Raw genomic sequence first — 24155 nt, forward strand, 5'->3', positions numbered from 1 at the left:
AAAGAGCATAGAAACTGGGGCCCGGGAGGTTCTGAGAAGGCCCCTCTCTAAAAGGATAATTTTAAAAAGAAAAAGCAGATCTTTAAAAAGAAATTGGGTAGTGTATGCAACAGGCTCCGGAAAGCACATAAATATAAATACTATGCAAGACCGCACCATCCACCCAGGGGCAACGCCACACCCTGGCCTTAGGTGCAGCCCAGCCCTCGCCCCCTTGGAAGCCGAGCTTGGGGGGGGGGGACAAGGACCCTGGCTGAGATGGCTGCAAGGCAGTGCCCTGGCCCTAAGGCAGCTTGGAAACAGGAGAGTCGAAGGCCTGGGGTGGAGGCCATGGGCACGCTGCTGTTCCCAGCTGCCAGGGTCTGAAGAGAAACGCCACACTGCTCACCTCCTGCTCAGAGGCTGACGGACACCCTGCAGGACGCAGGGAGGAGCGGCCTGTAGCTTCACTGTCCTAGCTTTAAGTTGCAGAGACGAAATGGACAATGTCACAAGAAAGGCAGTCCTCTGGGCCTCAGTGGGACGGTGACTTTCAGACCAAGAGCAGAGCCATCGACCCAGCGGAGCTTCCCACTGATAAGCTGAAACTCCACCAGCGGAGCAGGAGCCTGTCACGAGCAGCTTCTCAGCCTTGTCTGGTTACCAGGAGTTCCCTTCCGGATATCTGCACTGGACCCCGGACCGCGACGTACGCGAACACCAAGCACGAACTCGATTGCCTTTTGAAATGCTGGTTTATTCGCACACCACACAAAGCAATACACGAGGTGGCTGGCACACAACTGCACGATCTTACTCTCAGGCGACGAGAGTTAGTTGTGAGCAATTACATGGAGTTTCCCCCGCGCTTATATACTTTACAAGTTGTTCACACCTAACTTATCTAACATAAGCATACTGCCTGACTACTTTATTATCCTATGACCACAACTTAGAAGGTTACATCATCCACACTCAAAAAGGTTATATCATCCACTTATCTAACATAGACACACTCTCTGGTCATCTTGTGACCAGCACTAAAAAGTCACTGAGTTACTGCAAAGTCCAAACAAGTCCAAACAAGTCCAAACAAGTTTCTCTTCTGATCCATGTTGTTTATTCATCCTTGATGTTTACTCCTGTCATTCCACCCCCTTGATACGGAGGCGCCGATGGTACTGATGGTGCCGATGTATCAAAGCGACAAGTACGGTCCCCTGTCTTAGGTCGTCCATTCGGAAGTTGCCCGTCCTCGGGGAAACGTATGGGCTGTCGCGGCCCTCCAAACCAATCTTCTTCAGATTGGAAGATGCAATCCACGGCATCTATGTAGCCACCGACCACACAGGAGTGTAGAAAAGGATGAAGCATAGCACGAATCTCACAGCAAAAGGGAGCTTTCACATGTGGCACAAAAGGATGTGTCAGTCGTGAATAAACATCAAAATTCAAATCCTTCACTAACGATAAATCTATCACCATATTGTGAATTATCATAAATGGATAATCAACATCTTTTTCCAAGAACATCGGAATTGGAGTCATGCGATCCTTCCGGAACAACAGGTCGTTCCTTAATTTGCGTCCTAATATCCGTCTGATGATTATCTGGTCCACAGACATAGTTCCTCAAGAAATTCTATAACGTTAACCAAGTCTGGGTAAGTTTTGGTGACAATCGACATAAGTCCACAATTTAACAAAATAAGGCTTACAGATATTCCTTAAGCATATATCAAACAAAGATCTAGGGTTATACGTCTTCCTCCGTCTGCATTGCGCAAAACTCCTACATAATACCTCATCACCAAACAACGATGATCTATCATAGCTAAGGGAAATAATCTCATTAATGTAAAAAGCAAATGCATTAGATTGCTGTGTCAACAAATCATGATCAGACTTCATTACTTCCGTGAACAATCCAAATAAACCCTTAACACACGAGTGTACATCATACCTACAATAAACATTACAGTGCGAATTAATATTAGGAATACAGTTCCAAACATGATTTAAGAATACACATAAAGAAGGTACAATACCCTCCAAATTATTATCCAGCGGACACCATGGTCCACTGCGTAAGGTTATTAGTCTACATAAAAGAGAGAAACGTTCCTGCCCAAACAGTGTATATGCACTATATAAAAACCATGTATTTACATGAAATTTGATGCAAAGATGACAATTTGCATAGTGCAACTGTTCAGAATAATTCCTCGATCTTGCCGTCCTTCTCCTTCTTGGATTTAATTTTCTTAGTGCCTTTCGCTTCATGGTCTCTGTAATGTTGAAGTTTATCCATTTTAATGTAAGTTTTCTTTCCTGCAGACTTATTAATCTTTAAACAAACCTTAATGCATAATACTAATAATACAAAACAACATACATATAGCAATCCTTCCTTAATCCAATGGAAAGGATTCCATCTCATAATACAACTCACATCTGCATGAACTAATTTTCTAAAGAAACCTACAAAACTACAATCATAAGTATACTGAAAGTCACGCGGAATCAAATATCCAGAATCAACTAACATTTTAACTTTATGAGTTTCACCTGAAAATCTTTGGAGAAGTTCAGTAGTTTGATTATGTACTGTCTCAATTTCCTTTCCAATGAAGCATAAATGGATTTGGCTGCCTCTGTTGCTTTCATCATCTTTTTATATTCTTCTGACAGAGGTGGTTGGGGTACAAAAGAATGTAACCCAAAAGTATGATTAGACATATAAACCACCTGAGTCAGGACTCGTAAGTTTTGCGTAGCAGTAAAATCCTTAGACCTAAATAGATGTTTCTTAACAGTTAGATTCATATGTTTCATCATCATGACATTAGTATGTACATGACAACCAGCATTCAAACTTAAAGAATCACTATAAGAGATGTTTTGCCATCGTCGAACCATGTAAGGTTCAGGATAACAAGACAACATATTAAAATTCCCAAGATCGAACAGAGTAGCCTGAGGCATAGATATAGTTATATCAGAAGTCCTAGGTTCATCTGAGAAAAGATCATATGCTATAATAGTTGTTTTACCTATAGCATAAGTGGCTTCACTAGGCACATAATATGACATATTGTTCCATTTTAACCAATAAAACTTATCAAACGGTATTATCCAATCTTTACCAATTTTCTTCGGTATAGCCTTAGTTGGATATCCTATTACAACCTTAGATGTCGACATTTGCCATAAATTAATCATGCAAACACCAGTTTCACACCAAGAATCCTTTGTGGGATCTAATATGGTTATAGCTGATGCAGTTTCCATGCCTATGCCAGTTCTAAATAACAGTCTTATTTCTTCTAATCCCGCGGTGATCATTGCTTGCAGATGTTCACACTCCTGAGTTGCCTCCAATTGTTTCATACGTACATTCCATGATGCATCCATAGTCTCAATCACCTTACTTAGTGAATCAACATGATGTTTCAAAAGTTCCTGTTCTGCAGAAAGTCTTTCCATAAGTAAAGATGCGGAGTGCAGATTTTTAGATAATTGTGAGATAACAAAGTTTTGTTTATTCTGAAGTCCTCGAAGAGCTGAAATTTCCACTCGAAGTTCCTCCGTCATTGCTCCAGCGATCGCTGCCCCCAAAGCTGCTCCGGCCAGGAAAGCGCCAATCGCTGCGAACTGCAAAGGTCTCCGTCCTGCTGCATTTCTTTGAACTGAATAAAACAAATCTGGCAACACAGTAGACTCAAAAGAAGGACATACAGTTTCACCTTTCAACAAATCACTAACAGACAATCGTAACACAATTGGCTGTACTTGTGGTTGTATCAAAAATCTAACTGGCTGATGTAATAAAGGTAAAAATCCTGGAGCCTCTAAAGTCTTCATAAAATTACCGTCCTTTTCCTTGCGTGGGAAGAGGACCGCTCTTGGGAAATGGGCAGTAACCCATCCCTTGGTTTCATTAAATCCTCCTCTATCGATTAAACAAGGATTTAAAGAGGTCGGTTCCATATAGCATTTCTGCATATCCATCTTTGTACTATATATAATATGATTACCTGCATGTGCATCAAACACATCAGTATTATTATGTAAAACATCATGTGTTACAATATCATAAAGATTCCATTCATTGTCACTTCCTGGTAATAACATATACCAGTAATAAGGTAATTTTCCTGGATATATTTTACTAGACCAAGTAGAGAAATCCATTCCTTGTGTCAACCACCATTTCAGAGTTCTTCTATCTGCTACATCCACATGGTATCTAATTATAGTATCCCAGAGCTGTGCTCTAGGGCACCCAGTTTTCAATGACCAGTAGTCATCAGCATTTACCAGGTAAGTTTCTGTTTTGTAATTCACTAAAGTAACTTCATCCAAATCTGGTGGTACAAATGCAAGAGAATATACTGTTGGATGTAAAGTATAATCCCTCGTTTGTTTCTGTTGATTGTCTAATACAGCGTTACCACCTTCATAATGTTTGGAAACATTTCCAGTTATATTTACATCAAGAGGAATATCATAGTACGTGGAATCATTATGCATAATAGACCTATGAATACCAATCACATATTGCCATGAATGTGGAAACCATCTGTAAATAGATCTTTCCATAGCTAAACTAACATTTTTAGTGTCCACATAATTAGAATCAACTCCCATCGGGATTGACATATTATGGACATTCACTCTGATTTTGTCATCACTCAAATTAAACACGGGAATCAAAGTCCCAAAGAAATTATCGTAAAACTTAAAGGTACAGTCTTGGCATTTATAATAAGGCCACTTTGAAGATTCTCCTTTGGATCCATTATAAGTATAATCTACCTGCAGAAATGTAACATTATACAAGTGTTTTTCCAAAATATCCTTAGGTGTGACAACCAATACAGGTTGCCAGGACTGATTATCAAACCTATGCCACGTATTATTCACCTCAAGATGCATATGAGAGGCATTCAAATATACAGCATGAAGAGGATTCTGTACACAATTTTGTCTGCTAAAATTATAACACCATGTCCAATTAAATATATTATAGTATTGTGTGTAGTTTTTCCACACTGTCTGGTTAACAATGTATTTGTCCACGGTGAATTTATAATCATGTAACCCTGGACTATGCACTCTCTGTCCCAATTTTGGGATATCCACAATCTCTGTGAGGTCCCATTCATTATTGGCATTTTTAAAAACATACCTCCTTGTTTTGTTTTCAAATAATAGCCATCCAGAGTGATTAAACATTCCAAATTCAGGATGTAATACCCCAGTCGTCCTGTAAGCTGGACCCAGCCTACAGGCCTGTGTGTGAATCTTATAAGTTACAGATGAATAATTACCAATTTTATAATAATATCTATATTGGCACCACTTAAGGAAGGTTGAATCAACAGGGAAGCAAACTCTACCAATAAATGCTTGTCCCTGTGTTCGGTTAAGCATATCTCCAAAAATGCTGCGGATACAAACATACCCGATTTTGTCCTTTATTTTAGGAGGCGTGGCCACTGGTTTAACCAAGTTATGGGTAAATGGCTGTGGTAAAGGGTCGGTCAACACAACAGGTGATCGCCAAGTGGCGGTACCTAAGGTATTGACTTTCCACCAATTATCTATAGTAAGATAAGATTGGTTCCGTATTTTTAAGGATCTATCAGGATTCTGTAGGATCTCGAACTTTCCATATATAGGTAAATTAGGAAAATCCGCTACACAAGAAACATAATGGGTATAATTCAAATGAGTTCTGCTTTGCACATCTTCAATATATATAGACATATTCCTTTGTTTAGTGCTCATGGAATCTAGATACTGCTGTAACTCTTTTGGACACCATGTCCCGTAGGGTTCAACTAAAACTTGCGGCCATCTAGGCAACGGTCTAGCTCCTTGTAAATGTCTAGGCAATCTCTTCCATTCATCCAACATTTCCTTAGAATCATTATATGGCAACAAATTTATCCCCAACGTGGTTGTTCGTGGGGTTGTAGTTATAAATTTATCAGACCCTTCTTCTTCTCCATCATCATATGAAGAATAGTCATATTCTTCATATTCATAATTGAATAAATTATAATCATTCTGTTTGTTGGACACCCAAACCTGAAAAGGCAGTGATGCAACATCCTTTTCTGCTGCTTTTATACATGTAAAGTCATCCTCTTCTGTAGACTCCTCAAAAGTATATACAGTAAGGTTTGGATTATTAAGCACTGCTGCTGTAGCATTATAGCTCTTAACTAAAGGTTTGCCTCCAAGTTTCCTATAATAATACACAAAATGTGGCTTATAAGACCACATATCCATAATCCCAGGTACCAGATGACATCGGAGGGGGTTAGTTTCATATTTATTAGAATATCCTCCATCCGCACTAGATCTAAACATTGGGCTATATACCCCAACTGTATTGATGTCCCAAAAATGGTCACACTCCTTAGGTGCGGAGTGTTTGTTATAATGGTGGCAAAATGCATAATTATGATAAAACAGGTATCTAATAGCAGTAAAATTTTGTAGGAATTTGTTACTTCTCCAATATTGTGGTATTACTGCACAAGAATTATTACACTCTTGAAGTGAATGAGTGAAATTAATATAATTGAAGATCCAATCTTTGTAAGAATACTTGGTCAGGTTAATGTTCCTGATACCAAAATAATATGGAGTTGTAGTAGTAAAAGTAGTGGGAGTTGTAGTTTGATTTCCCATTACTGAATAGAACTGCAGGGCTATCAAAAGTAGCAAAAATAGTAAAAGTAACAAAGTCCTAGGTGCCATTACCAGAAACATAGTGTATAATTAAGCACATAACAGGGTAACAAATCTCGTACCAACAATTTATGATTAAAACAAGTAGAACCATTCAAAAGAGCTGTCTGCCATTCGTTACAATGAAAATATCCACCCAAAAACAAGCAAGAATATACAATCAGGATAACAAAGCATATGTTAAACAAAACACACAAACGTTTACCTAGTGACAACATCTTGGCTTTTTACTAATCTGAGGTCCCCTTTTCCAGTTGATACCCATAGGGTATTTCCTTGTCCGTGTGATACAATCTCACCTTTAATCACAGAGTTATCTTTTCTGTTACGTATCCACACCTTATATGGTCTTATATTATCTGGGTTTGGGTCCCCGTCTGCCTGCACATCGATGTCCTTTTGAAATGTTTCCTCAAAGGGTGATCTCCTGTGCAGTCTTTGCCTAGAATTAAGTTCAAAAACTGCAATCAGTATTGCCTTGTCAAATGGCACATCTTGTCCTATCTGCCACAATTTAGTCTTTAATAATCCATTGAACCTTTCAATATTTCCTGCTGCTTGTGGGTTATAGGCCAAATGAAAATCCCAATTAATTCCTAAAACGTCAGCTAATTTCTGAACATTTCTACCAGTAAAATGAGAACCCTGATCAGAAGTCACATTCCAAGGACATCCATATGCTGCACACCAGCTCCAAATAGTTTTCATAGTAGAGCTTTGATCTGCATGTCTACTTGCACATGCATGTCCCAATCCGGTACTACAATCTACCATAGTACACACATATTTTCCATTCTGCAAAGGACCAATATAATCAATTTGTACCTTTTCATTAAATCCTCTTGGTGACGGCCTATTATGGGGTGGATTCCTCCGGAAACGTTGTACCGAGGATGCGCATAATTCACATCCAGATATCGCACGCTTGCATGCTCCCCAGGTGACTTTTATATTTCTTCCTTGAAACCACTGGAACATTCCATGTGTTCCAATATGTCCTAATTCCTTATGCAATTGTCGGATCTCATCATCCGAAATATCAGCATTCAATTCAGGAAGTTTTATATGCCAATTTGGGTCACGTTTTAACCGAATCTTTGTATCTGTTTTATCTGATATTTTCCAAGGGGCCTTATTCACCAATTTTAGCCCTTCGGAGTCAAATTTACTCAATTTGTCTGCCACATTATTAAATTTGGATATTTCATCTGTACGTCCTGTGTGAGCATCAACGTGCGCTATCTTTACATGTATAGGTGCCTCCGCAAGAAATTTCCAAATATGTATTCCCCATACATCTTTTCCATTAATTTTATAATCAGATTCCTTCCACTTTGCAGACCATATGGCAATACCATTACAAACTGCCCATGAGTCCGAAAAAACGTGTATATACTTTTTCTTTTTATGGATAGATTGTTCAACGGCCAATTTTACTGCACAGAGTTCTGCTAACTGTGCTGAGGCATCCGAGCCTTCCTTAACTAAGATCTTTTTATCACTTGGTCGATATGCCACAGCTTTCCATTTAGTGACATTTCCTACTACTTTACTTGATCCATCTGTGAACCATGCATTTTTATGAGAAGCAACTGCCCCCCATTTTCCAATAGGTTGTGTCTTTGGTTGTTTAACCTCTACCGGTACTTCTACCATAGGCTGAGCAAAAACTAATTCTGATAACCTTAATGTCTTATTATTCCCTGACACTGTTGCATCATTAATTATAGTTAACAAATACCATTTCCATTTCAACACTTTTTGTTCCATGGGTAAACCTCTAAAGTCTTCCTCCTTAGTTCGTACCCAATCCAAAATTGGTATCTGAGTTCTTAATGTAACTATTCTATTAGTTAAAACAAAACCTAGGCTCTGTACCGCCGTATAAGCTGTCCACACTGTTTTTTCAAAGAAAGAGTACTTGTTTTCGGAAAAAGGAAATCTTTTGGAGTAAAACCCAACTGGTTTAGTCTGACTATTACTTTTAGTATATATGCCCCAATTTCCAAAGCCATTGGCATATATTATATCAATTATGATTTCTTCACCAGGTTGAGGTACATACAATTGGGTATATGTCTGAACATATTCCTTAGCTAAATCTAATGACTTTTTCTGTTCCGGTCCCCATACAAAGTCCGCAGCTTTCCTGCATACCCTGTGTATTGGAGCCAGAATCATTTGCAAATATGGGATATGTAATCTCCAATATCCCAAAATGCCCATCACCTGCTGAGCCTCTGTCTTGGTTTTTGGTGACTGTAAAGCCAAAATCTTATTTATTACTGCATCCGGAACCTTAGGTCCTTCTGTAGTCCACACCACCCCCAGATACTTAACTGACGTGGCTGGACCCTGAATTTTATCAGGATTGATGGACCATCCTTTTGATTTCAATAATGTAACTACCTCGTCCTTTACCTTATTTAACTCGGTCATATCTTTCCCAGCAATTAATATATCATCTACATATGACCATAACTTAGTAGTTCCTTTATCTTGAAAGTCCTTTAACGTTTCTTGTAAAGTTACATGTGCTATAATTGGGCTATTTTTATATCCTTGTGGTAACCTTTTAAACCTATATTGTACTGATTCCCAAGTGAATGTAGTCAATTCTCTACTCTTAATATCTAATGGGATAGCGAAAAACATATCACTCAAATCTATAGCACAAAAACAAGTAGGTGAAAAATTCCTAATTTGAGCATAAATAGACTCTACATCTGGAAGAGTACCTGGCATAGAGGGGGTTACTTTATTTATATTCCTATAGTCTACCGTCAATCTCCACTTGCCATTAGGTTTCATAACAGGCCATACTGGACTGTTATATTTAAATGATGGTGCCTTTTCTATTATATCTTTTTCCAACATTTCCTTTATTGTGGCGCTAATCTCTTCATGTCCTCCTTTAATAGGATACTGTTTAGTAAACACTGGTGGAGTATGGGGCAATTTTACTGGATCAATCTTTACTTGACTTAAAATTTTTGTTTCAAAACACTTTAATCTCTTCAAAGGTAACCATTCACCATATAATAACCTGATTTCCTGAATTCCTAATACTCCATGTGGAACTTTGCCTACCAACACTTGTATTGTATAATCCAAATCATATATTTTAAATGTTACCCATTCTTTTCTCATTTCTGCCCTATGTCCAGATACTCCTTGTACTATAACTTTTTCCTTAGCTGGTTTATTATTTACAAAATCATCTCTGACTATTGTTACCTCGCTTCCCGTATCTATCAGGAAGGAGTCTGTATATTCTTGATTATCAACTATAAATTTTAATTGTATGAACGGCCGGGTGTCCGGCCGTTTTGCCATCTGGATATTCCAAACCTTGGCATTGTTAAACCAAACCTTCCTCTCTGGCCCTGCACCTGATTTCCTCGCGGCACCGGCCTTTGTGGCTTCATTCTGCTTCCTATCTGCCTGTTGTTTACAGCAACATTTCCTTGTGTCCAGGCTTGTCCTGGTCGCACCTTTCTCCAGTCTTTGCCATTTCCCAACATATTTCTGTTTCTTGGGAGGCTCCGCTGGCCAGGCGGGCCTCCCAAACGGAAGTTTTTTGTCTGGAAACATTGACTGTTCCCATTTGTCTGGTAGCATTTAATATTTCCGTTACCATTTGTTGGAAAGCAGACTGGGTTTCGAGCTTTAGCTTGAAATGACATTGCAGCTTGAAATGACATTTTGTGCTCTTGTTGTAATTCTCGATGTTGCTTTAAGAACTCAACTACATCCCATAGGGTGTTGGCTCCAGCTAGCATGGTTGCCAACATCATTCTATGCTGTTCTGGTGCTCCTTTTATAATTATTCTCCTGAGCGCGGCTGTTAAGTGAGCACTTAAAGGGGATCCTTGAAACTGATTATAAATTTTGCTAAAAATAGCTAACTTCTTTACTATCTTAATCCCTTCACTGGGATTCTTCCACTGTACCTGGCCTTCAAAGGCACCCCAATCTATATGTGGGATGGCCTCTGCCCAGGCTATTGCAATCCAATCCCAAAGTGTGCGTACCCTGTCAGGGTCCTCTTGTATATTCTTTGCTAAAGTGTCCGCAACACTCGGATTGTCTATCTGGATATTAACCACCTGCATCTCCTTGCCTGCGAGTCTTATAGACTCGCCTCCCTTACTATGAATTGTAAACAAAAAGTCTCCGTCGGTCTGACCTTTCTGTGAAAAATCTTGCCTTAACTGAACCATTTCAGGTCTAGTTAAGTCCCTAGTTTCAATAACTTGTTCCAACCCATCTGGGCGTCCCCGTCCGGGTGTGGATGTTTTAATTACTGAAACTGGCATGCTGGCCTTATCAGGAGCTTCCAGTTGGTCCAATATGTCTTTCAAAAATGGGTTATTACTTCCATTTTTAAGGGCTTCTTTTACTAACCTTTTGCCTCTTAGCCTGTCATCATCTATATCATCTATAATTTTACATAATATTTCCGGGATTTCTTTCTTGTCAGCCCGCTCCATTATGGGCTGGACGGTCTGAGGATTACTTAATGTTACCTCAACTGTGGTTCCTTTCTGGAACTCAGGCATCTTTGCCTGAACAATTCTTTCAATACCTCGCCATGGCGATTGAGATTTTAATTCCTTTTGCTCGAGCTTTAGTTCTCCTATTCTACATTTCTGCCTAAATCCTTTTATTACTTCCTTGAAGCCCATGTTGCTATTTTTAAGAGGATCCTCAGTTTAGCTACATGAATTTTCCAAGCAATAAACCCGTTTGTTTCTATCTTATAAGGTATCTGACTTATTCCCTGATGCCAGCTATATAGTGCCCAATTTTCTATCCTTTCCTTAAGCCACCCCATGCACAGGGACCACCGTCCTCCTAAGGATTTTGGTGGGGGCACTCCCCTTTCATTCCACCTTCAGCCTAGACGCCGGACGATCACGGTCATTCTAGGTTTTCAGTAGAAGAAATTGTGCATTGCCATGTGGGTTATATTTACCTGCTCCGGAGCTCTTCTTCCGTATCCTGCCGACTACGCCAACTGTCACGAGCAGCTTCTCAGCCTTGTCTGGTTACCAGGAGTTCCCTTCCGGATATCTGCACTGGACCCCGGACCGCGACGTACGCGAACACCAAGCACGAACTCGATTGCCTTTTGAAATGCTGGTTTATTCGCACACCACACAAAGCAATACACGAGGTGGCTGGCACACAACTGCACGATCTTACTCTCAGGCGACGAGAGTTAGTTGTGAGCAATTACATGGAGTTTCCCCCGCGCTTATATACTTTACAAGTTGTTCACACCTAACTTATCTAACATAAGCATACTGCCTGACTACTTTATTATCCTATGACCACAACTTAGAAGGTTACATCATCCACACTCAAAAAGGTTATATCATCCACTTATCTAACATAGACACACTCTCTGGTCATCTTGTGACCAGCACTAAAAAGTCACTGAGTTACTGCAAAGTCCAAACAAGTCCAAACAAGTCCAAACAAGTTTCTCTTCTGATCCATGTTGTTTATTCATCCTTGATGTTTACTCCTGTCAGAGCCGCAGAGGCCCCGGTGGCCACCAGGAGGGAATCTGCCTCCCACCACTCTGGGCTTCCACGGGGGGTTCTGACCTGCCCCCCGTCCCTGTGCTGGCTCCTAGGTTTGCAGACAGCCTCCTCTGCTGACCCGGAGTGTCCACCTAATCTCCCAACAGGGATGACCTTATTTAGGCGATAGCATCTCGTAGTGAAGGAGCTGGGGGAGGCCTATCTGAACGTGACTGATAACGTGCTTTCTGTCAACCACACCATGAACCAGTTTTCCACCTCGTTTTTTTAAAAATCAGAAATAAATGGAGAAATGGAAGATCTTAGAAGATCTTGACACGGGGGGACTGGGGTCTGTCCTCGGGAGGTCCAGAGCCCTCCTGTGTGCCCAGCGGTTGCACAGGAGCTCAGGTCTGTAAGCAGGGCTGGGGGCAGCTCAGTGGCACGGCCCTTGGCTAGCAAGTGTGAGCCCGGGGTCCCCCCACCGCCCCGGCCCCGTATCACCTAAAAGAAGAAGAGAACTTTTGGGGTTTGGAGAGAGGCACAGAGCAGTGTTGGGTTGAGATGGTCTCATTCGGGCCAGAGAACAAGGGCAGGCACCCAGGAGGCACCCTGACAGGACCTGAGGACTCTGGCCAACTCGGGGGGATCTCACCCACAGGCGGCTGTGCCGGTCCACTGCCCATGAACGAGAGACCGGAGCTCCTGTTTGCTGAGGTCTGAAGAAAATGTGCTTGAGAAAGACCCCAGACCCAAACCCCAATCTGCTAACCAAAGCACGGGCTTCTCACTGATGGTCCCTACGCGAAACAGAGAGCTCTTTGCACAAACAGCTCATGGCTCCCAAGAGGGTGGTCCCCGAGACACCATGAGCTTGGACTGGGAGGCCCCCAGGGGCGATGAACCAACAAGTAGCCTCCAGTCTGAGTGTCCAGGATTTCACATGTGACCTTGGACCTGGCGATAGCCGAGACGCAGCCCACTCCTCATGGGGGAAGGCTCCGCACAGAGAGGGCCCCTCACATGACAGGGGGGTGAGAGTGACAGTCACAGTGTGACAGAATCCACAGAGCAGGCTCCTCCTTGTCAGCCAAGGCAGCGGCGTCTGTTTTCTGTACCCACAGGGAGGGAGACGGAGCCTGCCACCCAGAGCCCCGCTGGCCGCAGTCGCCCTGCCCAGGCCGAGGGGCCCAGAGGCCCCTCCTCTACTTAGAGGACCACGGGCCTCGCTCTGCTGAGAGGGGCTGGGTCCCCCCACCCGAGCTCCCCCTCCACTCTGCACATTCCGGCCGCTGCCACCCCCTGGACGCAGAGGAACGCTTGCTCCAGCTGTTCCCCTGCTTGGCCTCCGGGCCGCCTCCCACCCCAGGGCTACTCCTCCCCCACCAAAACTCTCCACAGAAAACGGTCTTCCAAGGGAGGCTGAGCCTCTGCTCCTGGAAAGGCCTCAGCCCTTCACCCTTCCGCCCTAGACCTGCACTTGGCTCTTCTATGTGGGCCTCACAGGGCCACATGTCCTGCTCTTTGCACAGGGACGTGCTGTGCGTTTGGCCATCTCCTGGAACTCAAGGACCACCCCTTTTATCCAGTGTCCGGGTGGTGGCCCGGCACGCATGTGCTCAGTAAGGGCCAAGGGCAGCTGCAGAGCACAGAGGCTTCGCAGTGAGACCCGCAGCCGGGGGACCGAAGGACAGCCGCATGCCTCGATGAGAAGCCCTGTGTGGGGAACGGGAAGAGCCCTCTGAGGTGGGATTCAGGACTCATGAGCAGGAAGCTGCACTGCACAGACCTGTCAGGAAGGACACACGTGCTCCCCGCAGGGCTTGCTGCAGAAATGCGGAGCCGTGGGCTGCACTGACCCCCACCAGAAGCTGGAGCTGTCAAGACATCCGCTTGTCAGCGCTCGAGGCTGCGCCAGCCTCTTCTCCGTCTCCCAAGGCCGCACGCTGGCAGTCATTTTTAATTGGGCTGTGAATGGGTATTCATCAACATCAGAGCCCGGCCAAGACGAGCCCTGGACTTGAGGAAATGAAGCAGGGGACGTGTCGTTCTGTGCACAGGGGGGGTGAGGCTCCGGGGTAACTCCGACTCACTTGGTGGGGGCTAACTCTCCCCAGGAAGCAGCTCAGCAGGCCTACAGAATGGGGACCAGGGGTGCCCGGCCCATCTCCAGGAGGGCAGGCGGCCTCCCCCTCAGCTTCCCAGCCCACTGTCCTCAAGGAGAGCTCTTGAACAGGCATAGTTGTAGAACATCTGGAAAGCTTTGTTAGAGACCCCCAGGCTTTGTGCGCCTGGTTGTTAGCTGGGGCATGGGTTGGCAGACCCTGGGCATCCATCTCGCACCTGAAATAGAAAGCAGAAGCCCCTTTATTAACACGCTGTTGGGTCATGCCCAGTCCATGTTACGGCCGTCAGCACCCCTGAGCTCCACGCACCCCTCCCCGTCTTCACAGTGGGGAGCAAGCCTGGAGAGGCGCTGCTGCTGTCCTGTTTTGCAGATAGGAAAACCACGCCGTGGCCAGGCTCTGTGGCTTCCTCAGGGTCACTCGAGTGGTACAAAGGAAAGGCTGGATGGGGACCTGGACCCCTCCCTCAGGAGACTCTCACTCCACTGGGTGCTGGCTCTCTGCAGGGGCTGAGGCGGAAGGCTGGCTCCTGAGCACGGCGTCCAGTGTCTCGTGGATGCACAGGTCAGGTTAGTGAGGGCCACCGTGCTTGGGGAGCTGCTCACAAGTCCCTGGTAAGCATGAACTACACCCCCAATCCACCTGGCCGCGCCATTGCTGACCATGAGAACAGGCGCAGAGGGTTTGTGGCCTCCGTTCAGAGCAGTGACCTGCAATGCCCAGACCCTGTGGGAGCTGCGCTCAGGCCTAAGGATAGGCATGGGTGCTGGCAGGAGGCTTTCCGGGTCAGAAAGACCCAGGAGGGGTGCACAGTGACCATGGGTGTGTCGCCACCTAAGACACGCTGACCTGCTCAGGAGCACAGGGAGCCTGGTGAGAACCCGCGGAAGGCCAGGCAGCCCCTGGGTTTGTGCCTGTTGAAGCCACCCTACCAGTGTGGAGACCAGTAGTCACAGAATTCTACAGCTATGGGGCTCCTCAGCCCCAGATGGCCGCACTCAAGTCACAGTCCAAAGGCAGCAGCAGTGACAACTGGTGGCTGTGGCCCTGGGGCCACACAGCCAGAGCCATCTGTGCCTCTTCTTGGCCAGCCAAGGACCCGGACTGCATGCAAAACCCCATTCGATGTTCTTCTTTATTGGTTTGTCCCTGATTAGACCAAGAAGGGCTCGAGAGAATGTGACCCAGGACCAGCAGAGCACGGGGCTGAACAGGTGTATTGCCAGAAATGGCTCCTTCTTTTCCTACCCACAGCATCGGTGAGAATCCAGTGTCTCTTTAGCCCACACTGGAACAAGCTGTGAGCACACAGCTCCCGGCATCGTGGTTGCCAGGACGACGCTCGCCTCGCGGGGCGTGAGCGCTGTCTCCATGCGCAGATACTGCGAGTCCAAGGTCTCTCTGTGCCACTTAACGCCTCTGACACCTTCCATGGAAGACAGAGCTGAGAGGAGGTGGAGTGGTGGACCCGTGTGCTCCCCCTGCCCTGCACAGAAAGGGGTCCCTGCCCGCCCCGGGCCTGAGCTTGACGTGAGCATGCAGAGGGGATTGGGTGTGAGCAAAAGCACTGCTTGTGCAAGCAGAGGCTTTCCGTGTGCTTGTGAGTCAGTGGGTCTCTGTCCAGTGCTTGACCTCGGGAAAGGCATGCAGAACTTGAGCCCAGCCTGCAGCAGAGACAGAGAGCCCACCACAAACCCCAAGTGACAGCTCCTTTGTGTTGGCAAGTCTCTTGTGTTTGAGCACCGTCCTGACAATGTCTTCCACTGTGACAGTGGCCTCGGTGGACAGGAGACGAGGAAGAACCACAGAGAAGACACATCACCGTGTGTGTTGGCCTGGCCACGACAGCGACACCCAACTCCTGAAAGTGCAGCCATGGACGCGCTCAGATCCCGTGTAGAAGGCCATGCATTTCACCCAACAGGATCAAAGAAGAGCTCATGCCAAAAGCAAGACCACGTCTGTCCCAGAGCCTCCCTGTTCTGTCCACTCGACCAGCTGGGCACTTACGCCTCCAGTTCATGGAGCACAGTCAGAAGCAGGTGCTCATCTGCACAGCAGCCCCTCCCACCCACCCCTGGGCTGCTGACGCCGAACCCGCACCACACTCCGCTCTCCCCGTGCCCAGCCTCTGTCCAGCTGTGGGCCTCCTGGGCCTGGCCCAAGCCCAGTGCAGGCGACCTCCCTGTGTGCTCTAGGCCACCTGACCCCACTGTGGGCCATCCACAGAGAGAGCATTCAAACAGAAAGGCCCACGGTGGGCGCAGCAACTACGGCGGGAGCTTCCAGCAGGAGGAGAAGGTACAGGAGCTCTGTAATGCCCACATCTGAGGGGCAGAGTGGGCGTCAGCGTCAGATCCAGAGCAGATCCCGTTCCCCAGAAGTCAGTGTGGGAAACAGGAGAGTTATCGCTGGCAAAGTCGCTCCCCACTTCACCACACTCTAAGGCTGAAGGAGAGAAAATCCGAAGGGATAGGAAAGTGTTAATTCTCCACTAGGACTGCGCTGCCACAGACGCCTTTCAGCCTCTCTAGAGCAAGCACCTCGCCCCAAGCACCTCACCCCAAGTACCTCACCCCAAGCACCTCGCCCCAAACACCTCACCCCAAATACCTCACCCCATGCACCTCACCCCAAGCACCTCACCCCATGCACCTCACCCCAAGCACCTCGCCCCAAACACCTCACCCCAAATACCTCACCCCATGCACCTCACCCCAAGCACCTCACCCCAAATACCTCACCCCATGCACCTCACCCCATGCACCTCACCCCAAGTACCTCGCCCCAAATACCTCACCCCATGCACCTCGCCCCAAGTGCCTCACCCCAAGCACCTCACCCCAAATACCTCACCCCAAGCACCTCACCCCCAAGCACCTCACCCCAAGCACCTCGCCCCAAGCACCTCACCCCAAGTACCTCGCTCCTAGTAACTCACCCCAAGTACCTCTCTCCTAGCTTGTGCTGGGTGAAGTCTGGGCCCTGCTCAGCATCTCAGGGCCTGTTGAAGGCTCTTTCCATCTGCCTTCCCTGACTGCCCTGGGGTGACCACCAGCAGAGAGGGGACTCTGGCTTGTACGGAGGCACTGCCCCATCTCTTCAGCCCACGCTCTCTGCTCCTCAGGCTGCAGCCTCAGAAGTAGAGCGTGTTCCCACTACTGTGAGCCTGCACCAGCCCGGTCCTCCCCAGCGCTACTCAAACCTGAGGCCAGCTGACCCTTGGTTGTGGAGCTGTCCTCTGCACCGTGGGCATCCGGAGCACCCTAGGCCTCTACCCACTAGAGGACTGTGGCAGCCCCAGGCTGGAACAAACACACATCTCCAGACCTTGCCACCCAGCCAAGGACCAGTGGGCGACCTACCTGGGCCACGCTGGGGCCTGACCAGGCTGACCAGGGCCAGCACGTCAGGGTTCCAGTTGATGGGAACCCGTGTCAGAATTCCCAGGGGCAGGCTGTCGACAGGCAGTTTCCTAGGCTCTATCCCAGGAATGCTCTGCTAACCTCCGGAGGTGAGGGTCGGAACCCTGTAGGGGCTAGGCCTCCACAGCTGGGCACTGCCCTGGAGCAGTGGAGTCCCCGGCCTGGCAGGAGCCCTCAGGGAGTGGCAGCAGGTTCCCCCTCAGGTGCAGGCCAGGTGCCGGCCTCTCAGGCTGGGCTGCACCCCCTCAGGTGCAGGCGAGCAGGGGCCGCAGCCTGGGCGACCTGGAGGAGCCCCGCTCTGTTTCTATCAGGTTCCCCAGTGGGCACCTCCAGAGGTTCTCAGCGGCCCACGTTGCGGGGAAGGAAATGACAGGAGTTAGAACACTTTTCTGAGACAACAAACAGAAAACTCATTTTTAAGAAACCTAGATTCTTAGAGTATTGAAATAAACCATCTTTATTATTCCATGTAGCAAAAGTGCCATCTGAGACCCAGTCCTGGCGTTCATCCGCGCCCCTCCCCCTTGCTTCTGACCTCCTGGGCAAGAGAAAGGAGCCGGATGCCTGGGGACTTCTTTGGTCTTCTGCAAACCTTTCTCAGATGGCCCAAAGCCCCAGCCCCAACCTGCGCTGTGGCCAGATTTTGCCACAAACTCCCGTCTCCAACAGCCCTTGGCAGAGGGAAGGTCTGCAGCTGACTTAGAGCGATCGTGACTCAGCCTGAGGCTGAGCCCTGAGGCTGGCAGCAGCTCCCCTGCAGGAGGGAGCCAACCCAACCCTGGACCAAATTAGGGTGTCGTGAGCTAGACAGGACCAGGAGGGTGGCCATGTGTAGAAGTTGGCAGAGTCTGACCCAGCCACCGGCCTCAGAGCTGCCAGGACCTGGAGGAGCCTCAGACTCCGGGGGAGCGCCCCGTCCAGGCTGGGAGTGGGGCAGCAGGTGGCCTGCCTCCCACCTGGGGCTCAGGTTCCGGGGGTCTCTGAAGGCCACCCTGGAGGTGCGTGGGGTGGGTGGGAGGTGGGCCTGCAAGGCCTCAGGTGCAGCCCGGCCTGTCCACTTACCTTGTGCTGCCCTTCCGCAAGGCTGACCAGCCACACTGTACGTCACCACACAGAACCGTCAGCTCTGCTTTCCCACAGGGTGTGCTGATTGGACTCCAAACAACAGCTGATTTGGGTTGAAAAACTCCTGTATTTTCAGATGAAATAATATTAATTTGGACAGCGAGCATCTGATCAGAATTCCTTGTAAATATTTAGATCACGTGCCTGGGGAAGAAGGAGGCCTGGTTGGTTGTAATTAATCATGGATAATTCATTACTCGTGGTGTACATCTGGGCTGCAGGAGCTCCATTGGGTGCACAATGTGAAGAGGCTGCAGATCCAAGCCGGGCCTGGGGAACGAGGTGGCCTCTCCTCGGCGCTGCAGTGATGAGCAGAGGTCCAGGGTTCGGTGCTCGCAGGCCCCTCAGAGGAGAACAGGAGCCGGTCCTGGCCGGGGCCGGGCTGTCAGTCATTCAAGACACTGTGCAGCTCAGAGCTGGAGGGGAAGAAGAAGGCAGGGCTGAGGTAGTCAGGAAGTCTCCTGCAACCTCAGTCCTCCTGCTCGTGCACAGGGGAGCTGCTAGAGTCCCTCTGCCTCCCTAGGAGGACGCGTGGGCAGAGGCAGGGCAGAGCACGGTCCTCCCTCAGACCAGGCAATCCAACTGGTCAGGTGCAGGAGCAGCCAGGCACATCTGCTCCCATGGCCAGAGGGAGGGAGGCTCCCTGCATACAGCTGCCCACCAGATGTGTGGAAAGGGGACAGGAAGGGCGGGCAGGAGTGGGGGCTGCAGACCACCCTCCACAGGAAGAGCCTGGAGAAGTCTGGGCGGGGGGGGGGGGTGTCAGACTGTTGCCTCAGGAGAAGAGTGTGCAATGTGAAAGCAGGTTTCCTTCCAGGGACTGCAGTTCCCAGCCTGCAGGATGCCATAGACCCCTCCAGCCTGCTCCTCGTGCCCATACCATCTCCTCCTCCCTCCACTCCTCTGTCACGGGGCAGTTTAGAAAGTGGACATCTCCCACATTCCCTGTGACCACCCTCATGCCATCTCCCCACTTCCATCTTTACCTGAAGTGCGCAGAACTAAAATGCAAATCCAACCCTTGCTCACTTTGGAAAACTCTTTTATGGAAGACGCTGAGCCCCAGCTGGGAGTCCTCATGAAAGTCCCCTAACATTGGCCTCAGCCTCACTGGTCGGAGCCTCCTTCTCCGTCGCCACGCCCACCACCCGCAGGGCTCGCCTCCTACCGGGTCTCCAGTGTGCACACCCTCACCCAGGTGCTCAGTTCCATCGGCACCCCCAGATCAGTGCTCACGAAGCCCTCAGTCATCCCAGGACGTGCACAGAGAGCTAGCCGTCGGCCTCAGGGGCACAGGTCCTGGTCCAGGCCCCACCCTGTGAACAGAGGTCTCCTCAGGTCTGGTCAGTGCTGCGCTGCCCACATTTTTGTGCTGCTGTGAGTGAGCCCACCCTTGGAAACAGCCCACGTGAGTGTGGCAGCTCCCTGGCGCTCCTCAGAGCAGGAAGCCCCGAGTGCCCTAGGGAGGGCCGAGGCAGCCCTGCTGGCCGCAGCTGCCCCCAGAGACCAGCAGGGGTTAAATAAGGTGTGCTCTCGGGGTGCTGAGGCGGGAGGATGGGGCATCCACAGCTACCTAGGTCCTGTGGACTTGTGAGACCCTGTCTCAAAATGCAAAATAAAATAAGGCCCAGGAAGAAAAACCAAACAGAAAAGAAGAACCTGATGAAACACGGGGCCTGCTGACGACCAGGGGGACCGGCCCAGCGGGCAGGCCCTGGACTGGGCTCTCACAGTGAGCCACGACACTGGGTCATCCGTGGGCGTTGGGTCCAGATCGGCCTCTGTGAGGGGCTGGGCCGCACCTGCTGGCGCTCCTCAGGGCCTTTTCTGTGGTGATGACTCGCCACCACAGACGGGGCTCTCTGAAGAGCAGCCTGGCTCTGCTCCTGTTCTGCAGGGGCTCTGGGTGGCACCTGGGGAAGGCTTCCGCTGCAGCGCCCTGAGGCAGGCCGGGCATCTCACGGCAGAGACAGGGAGGTCAGCTGTCTCTCTCCCTTCTCTTAGGCCACCAGGACTCAGTGACGGGGCCACCTGTGATCTACCTAACCCCCATCACCTCCCGGGGCCCCACTACAGACGGAGCCCACCCTCTTGGTCCCTCGCGGTGGGGATCAAGTTTCAGCCTCAAGCCACGGCATGATGGAAGGCCCTAGCAGAACCAAGCCTGAGGCCCCTGGAGCCACAGGCCACTCTGCAGCAGACCGTCACCTTCAGACCTGACCCTCTGTCGGCTCTTCTGCCATCCCACCCTGAGCAGCTCGGTCACGCCAGCCTCTGTGACTGCATGAGCCATTCTTCAGACTCCTCCTACACTCCGTGGTTCATCCACTGGGGATGGGGCAAGTCCCCATCAACCCACCGTCAGTTGGAAATAGACATGTTCAAAATGCTTTCCGCACACAGCCGGCCAGACACGCGCTTGGCCAGCCCACTCATGCATTCCCAGGACTTACCTGGGCCTGAGCTTGGGAAAGTCCTCCAACATGAAGTGACTCCTGGGATTCACCTAATGGTGTACTGAAGGCGCGGCCCCTGGCCCTCCTAGGGTAAGGATGGGTGACCAACCCCCTCACATCACGACTCTGCTCCACCCACCCTCCAGTGGCTCTGCCTCTCTGGGAAGCCTGGTGACGATCTGCCCTGCAGCCCCCCCCCCACCCCAGATGAAGGTTGGCCCCGGGAGTGAAGGTTGGCCCCTCTAGTTCGTGGAATTGGTGGACGTGGTGGGGAGAGGAGAATCGGCCTCCCTATCTGGGTGCCACTCACTTACCTCCGACCTACAAAGGCCTCCAGACCCCCCCAGTGCCCTGCACTGTGCCTCCCCTGCACTGTCACACCTGGTTCAGAAACGGCACAGGTGTTTGTGAGCTGCCCTCCCACCTCTGTCCAAGGCCAGCTGAGTTCCCCAACACAGGAGGCACTAGATGACCCCGTGACATACAAAGCATGAGATAGGCCTGTGCCACCCGGGAGGCCATGGCTATGTGGTGAGCAGATCTGCTGTCCTGGGCTGTGAGGGAGAAATCTGCTGTGGGGGAGTGTGGCTAGCAGGCCACCAAAGGCTCCCTTCGAAACGCCCCACACCCACTCCTGTGCTGGGCTGGTTAATCCCCCTCGCCGAGAGCTAAGGGCTGCTGGACACAGACCTGCTGGGCGGGGACTCGGGCTGTGTGACGCTCCTGTGTTAGCTCTGAGCAGGCTTGTGACAACTGGCTGATAGCCAGGGCAGTGTACTCAAGAGACCTGGCCTAGATTCTCATGGAAAGACCCGAGTCACCATCCTCCCTGTTGTGGTCAGGATACGAGGTGTCCCCCAAGGGCTCCTGTGTGAGACAGTGCAGGAGTGTTCAGAGGAGAGATGACTGGCCGGATTGTAACAGCTGTAACCTGGGCAGTGGATTAATCCACTGATGTGAATTAGCGGGTGGTGACTGTCGTCAGGCAGGGTGTGGCTGGAGGAGGTGGGTCCCTGAGGGGTGCCGGGGTTATGTCTGTCCCTGCTGAACCGAGCTCTCTCTGCTTTCCTCCCCTCCTGTTCTGCCTCACCTTGAGTCCCAGCTATGGAGTGCGATGACCTTGGATTTACCCTCTGACACAGTAAGGCCAAATAAAGGTTCCCTCCTCCAAGCCATTGGCCACAGTGATGTGAAGCTGAATAAAACAGGAGCCCTGGAGACATGAGGCCCAGAGACCTATGTTGACGGGTTCTGGGCCCGAAGACGGTCAGACCTGGGGGGGGGGGGGGCTGAAGCAGCCCGACACTAAAGCACTAGGGACACCCGTGTGGAGCTGGAGCTGAGTGGGGAGGTGTCTTGGGTGCTGATCTGGGAGGGCCTGGGTCTTGGGCAACATCTGTACCGTTCTGTTTGGCTGATGGACCTGCCGTGGCCCACCGAAGAGGGCTGGGATTTCACACTGCTCTCCAGGGAGAATCGAGTCAGAGCTGTGTACACCCCAAGCCAAGAGAGATCAGTCACCTGAGAACGTCCAGGGAGCAGATTTTGGTTCAGTAGCTCATTAAAAATGACAAAGCTCTTTAACAATTCCAGCTGTCCCCAAATGCTGACGTCTGTCTGGAGCTGTGGCAAGTCCCTCGCTCAAGGAGTGCGCAGGGAGGCAGGTGCGTCTTCAGGAGACCCACCCGAAGGGGATTGCTAAGTCTGCTGTGGCCCCTTCCAAGTCCAAGGGCCATGGAAAGACCCAAGTCACCTCCCTCCCTGAGAACTGTCACTTCAACCCTGTTTGCTCCACAGTTCTGCACAGGTTTGAGCCCAGCAGAGCCGCAGAGGTCCACCTCACACCAAGAACAGGAGAGCAGGACATGCCCGCTGAGCCTGCTCCCTGCCTGAAAACCAGGCCCAGAAGGTCCAGAGGGGTGGTACCAGCCTAGCCACTGGCACGTCGGGCACACAGAAAATATCAGTCCTCGTCCTCTCTTGCCAAAGGCAGGGAAATCTGTGAAATCAGTTGTGACACTCGTGGTTTGGGACACCAAAGAAGAGGAAGGCCTTCTAACAGCGCAAGGTGGTCTTACCTTGCAACCGTCCATAACAGAGCACCCAGGAAAAGTGAAGAGAAGCTGAACTTCCCTGGACCATCTGAGTGAGAACAGGGCTGCTCCCAGGGTCAGCAGTCTCCCTGGGGCGGCCACAGAAATGGTCCTGCCTGGTCTGAGCACTGCCTCTACCACTAACTCGCTGATAGCCGGGGCAGTTTACTCAAGAGACCTAGGCCTGGATTCTCAGCTGTGACAGGACCAGGTGAGCGCGGGCCCAAGCAGCACTGAGAAAGCTTTCCAAGCTCTCAGCTACCGTGGGGGATCCCTTTAGATGGGAGTTGGCCAGCTGGGGCGCTACCTCCTCTTGCCAATGAAGACTTCCCCGGCCCTGGGCGGGGCTTCAGGCTGCAGTGGAGGAGAGACGCTGCAGCCCACAAGCGTACAGCACACTGCCTGTCCCTGCACTGACAGCGCTGGCCGACCCCATCGCAAGTGCAATTCCCACTCCGAGATGGCTCAGCGTGTGGGAGGGCCTTCTGCGCTTGCCTGGAGGCCACTGTCTCCATCAGGTCCTCTTGGGCAAGGGTGCTTCAAGCATGGGAGGGACAGAGCTCCCAGCTCTCCTCCAGGTGACTCAAACAACGAGGACACCAAGCCCCTCAGTCCCCTCCACTTCCGAGCTTCCGACCTTTGGACAAGGAACCGA

The 24155-nt window shown here is 49.6% G+C and overlaps 2 long non-coding RNA genes across 3 annotated transcripts; one reads left to right on the forward strand and one right to left on the reverse strand.

The window, feature by feature from the left end:
* Nucleotides 1–1560: 1560 nt before the first annotated feature.
* On the forward strand, nt 1561–3826 carry LOC139701763 (uncharacterized). The gene is made up of 2 exons (XR_011704284.1): nt 1561–1643; nt 3532–3826. It is a non-coding gene; the product is annotated as an uncharacterized lncRNA (long non-coding RNA).
* Nucleotides 2164–12279, reverse strand: LOC139701762 (uncharacterized). 2 transcript variants are annotated; one of them, XR_011704282.1, is made up of 3 exons: nt 11723–12279; nt 7044–7186; nt 2164–2267 (listed from the first exon to the last, which is right to left on the reverse strand). It is a non-coding gene; the product is annotated as an uncharacterized lncRNA (long non-coding RNA). The 2 variants fall into 2 exon arrangements; XR_011704283.1 differs by lacking the exon at nt 2164–2267 and having other exon boundaries at nt 6945–7186.
* Between the last annotated feature and the right edge of the window lie 11876 nt (nt 12280–24155).

The sequence above is a fragment of the Marmota flaviventris genome, chromosome 14, assembly GCF_047511675.1.
Source record: "Marmota flaviventris isolate mMarFla1 chromosome 14, mMarFla1.hap1, whole genome shotgun sequence".
In the NCBI taxonomy this organism is placed as follows: domain Eukaryota; kingdom Metazoa; phylum Chordata; class Mammalia; order Rodentia; family Sciuridae; genus Marmota; species Marmota flaviventris.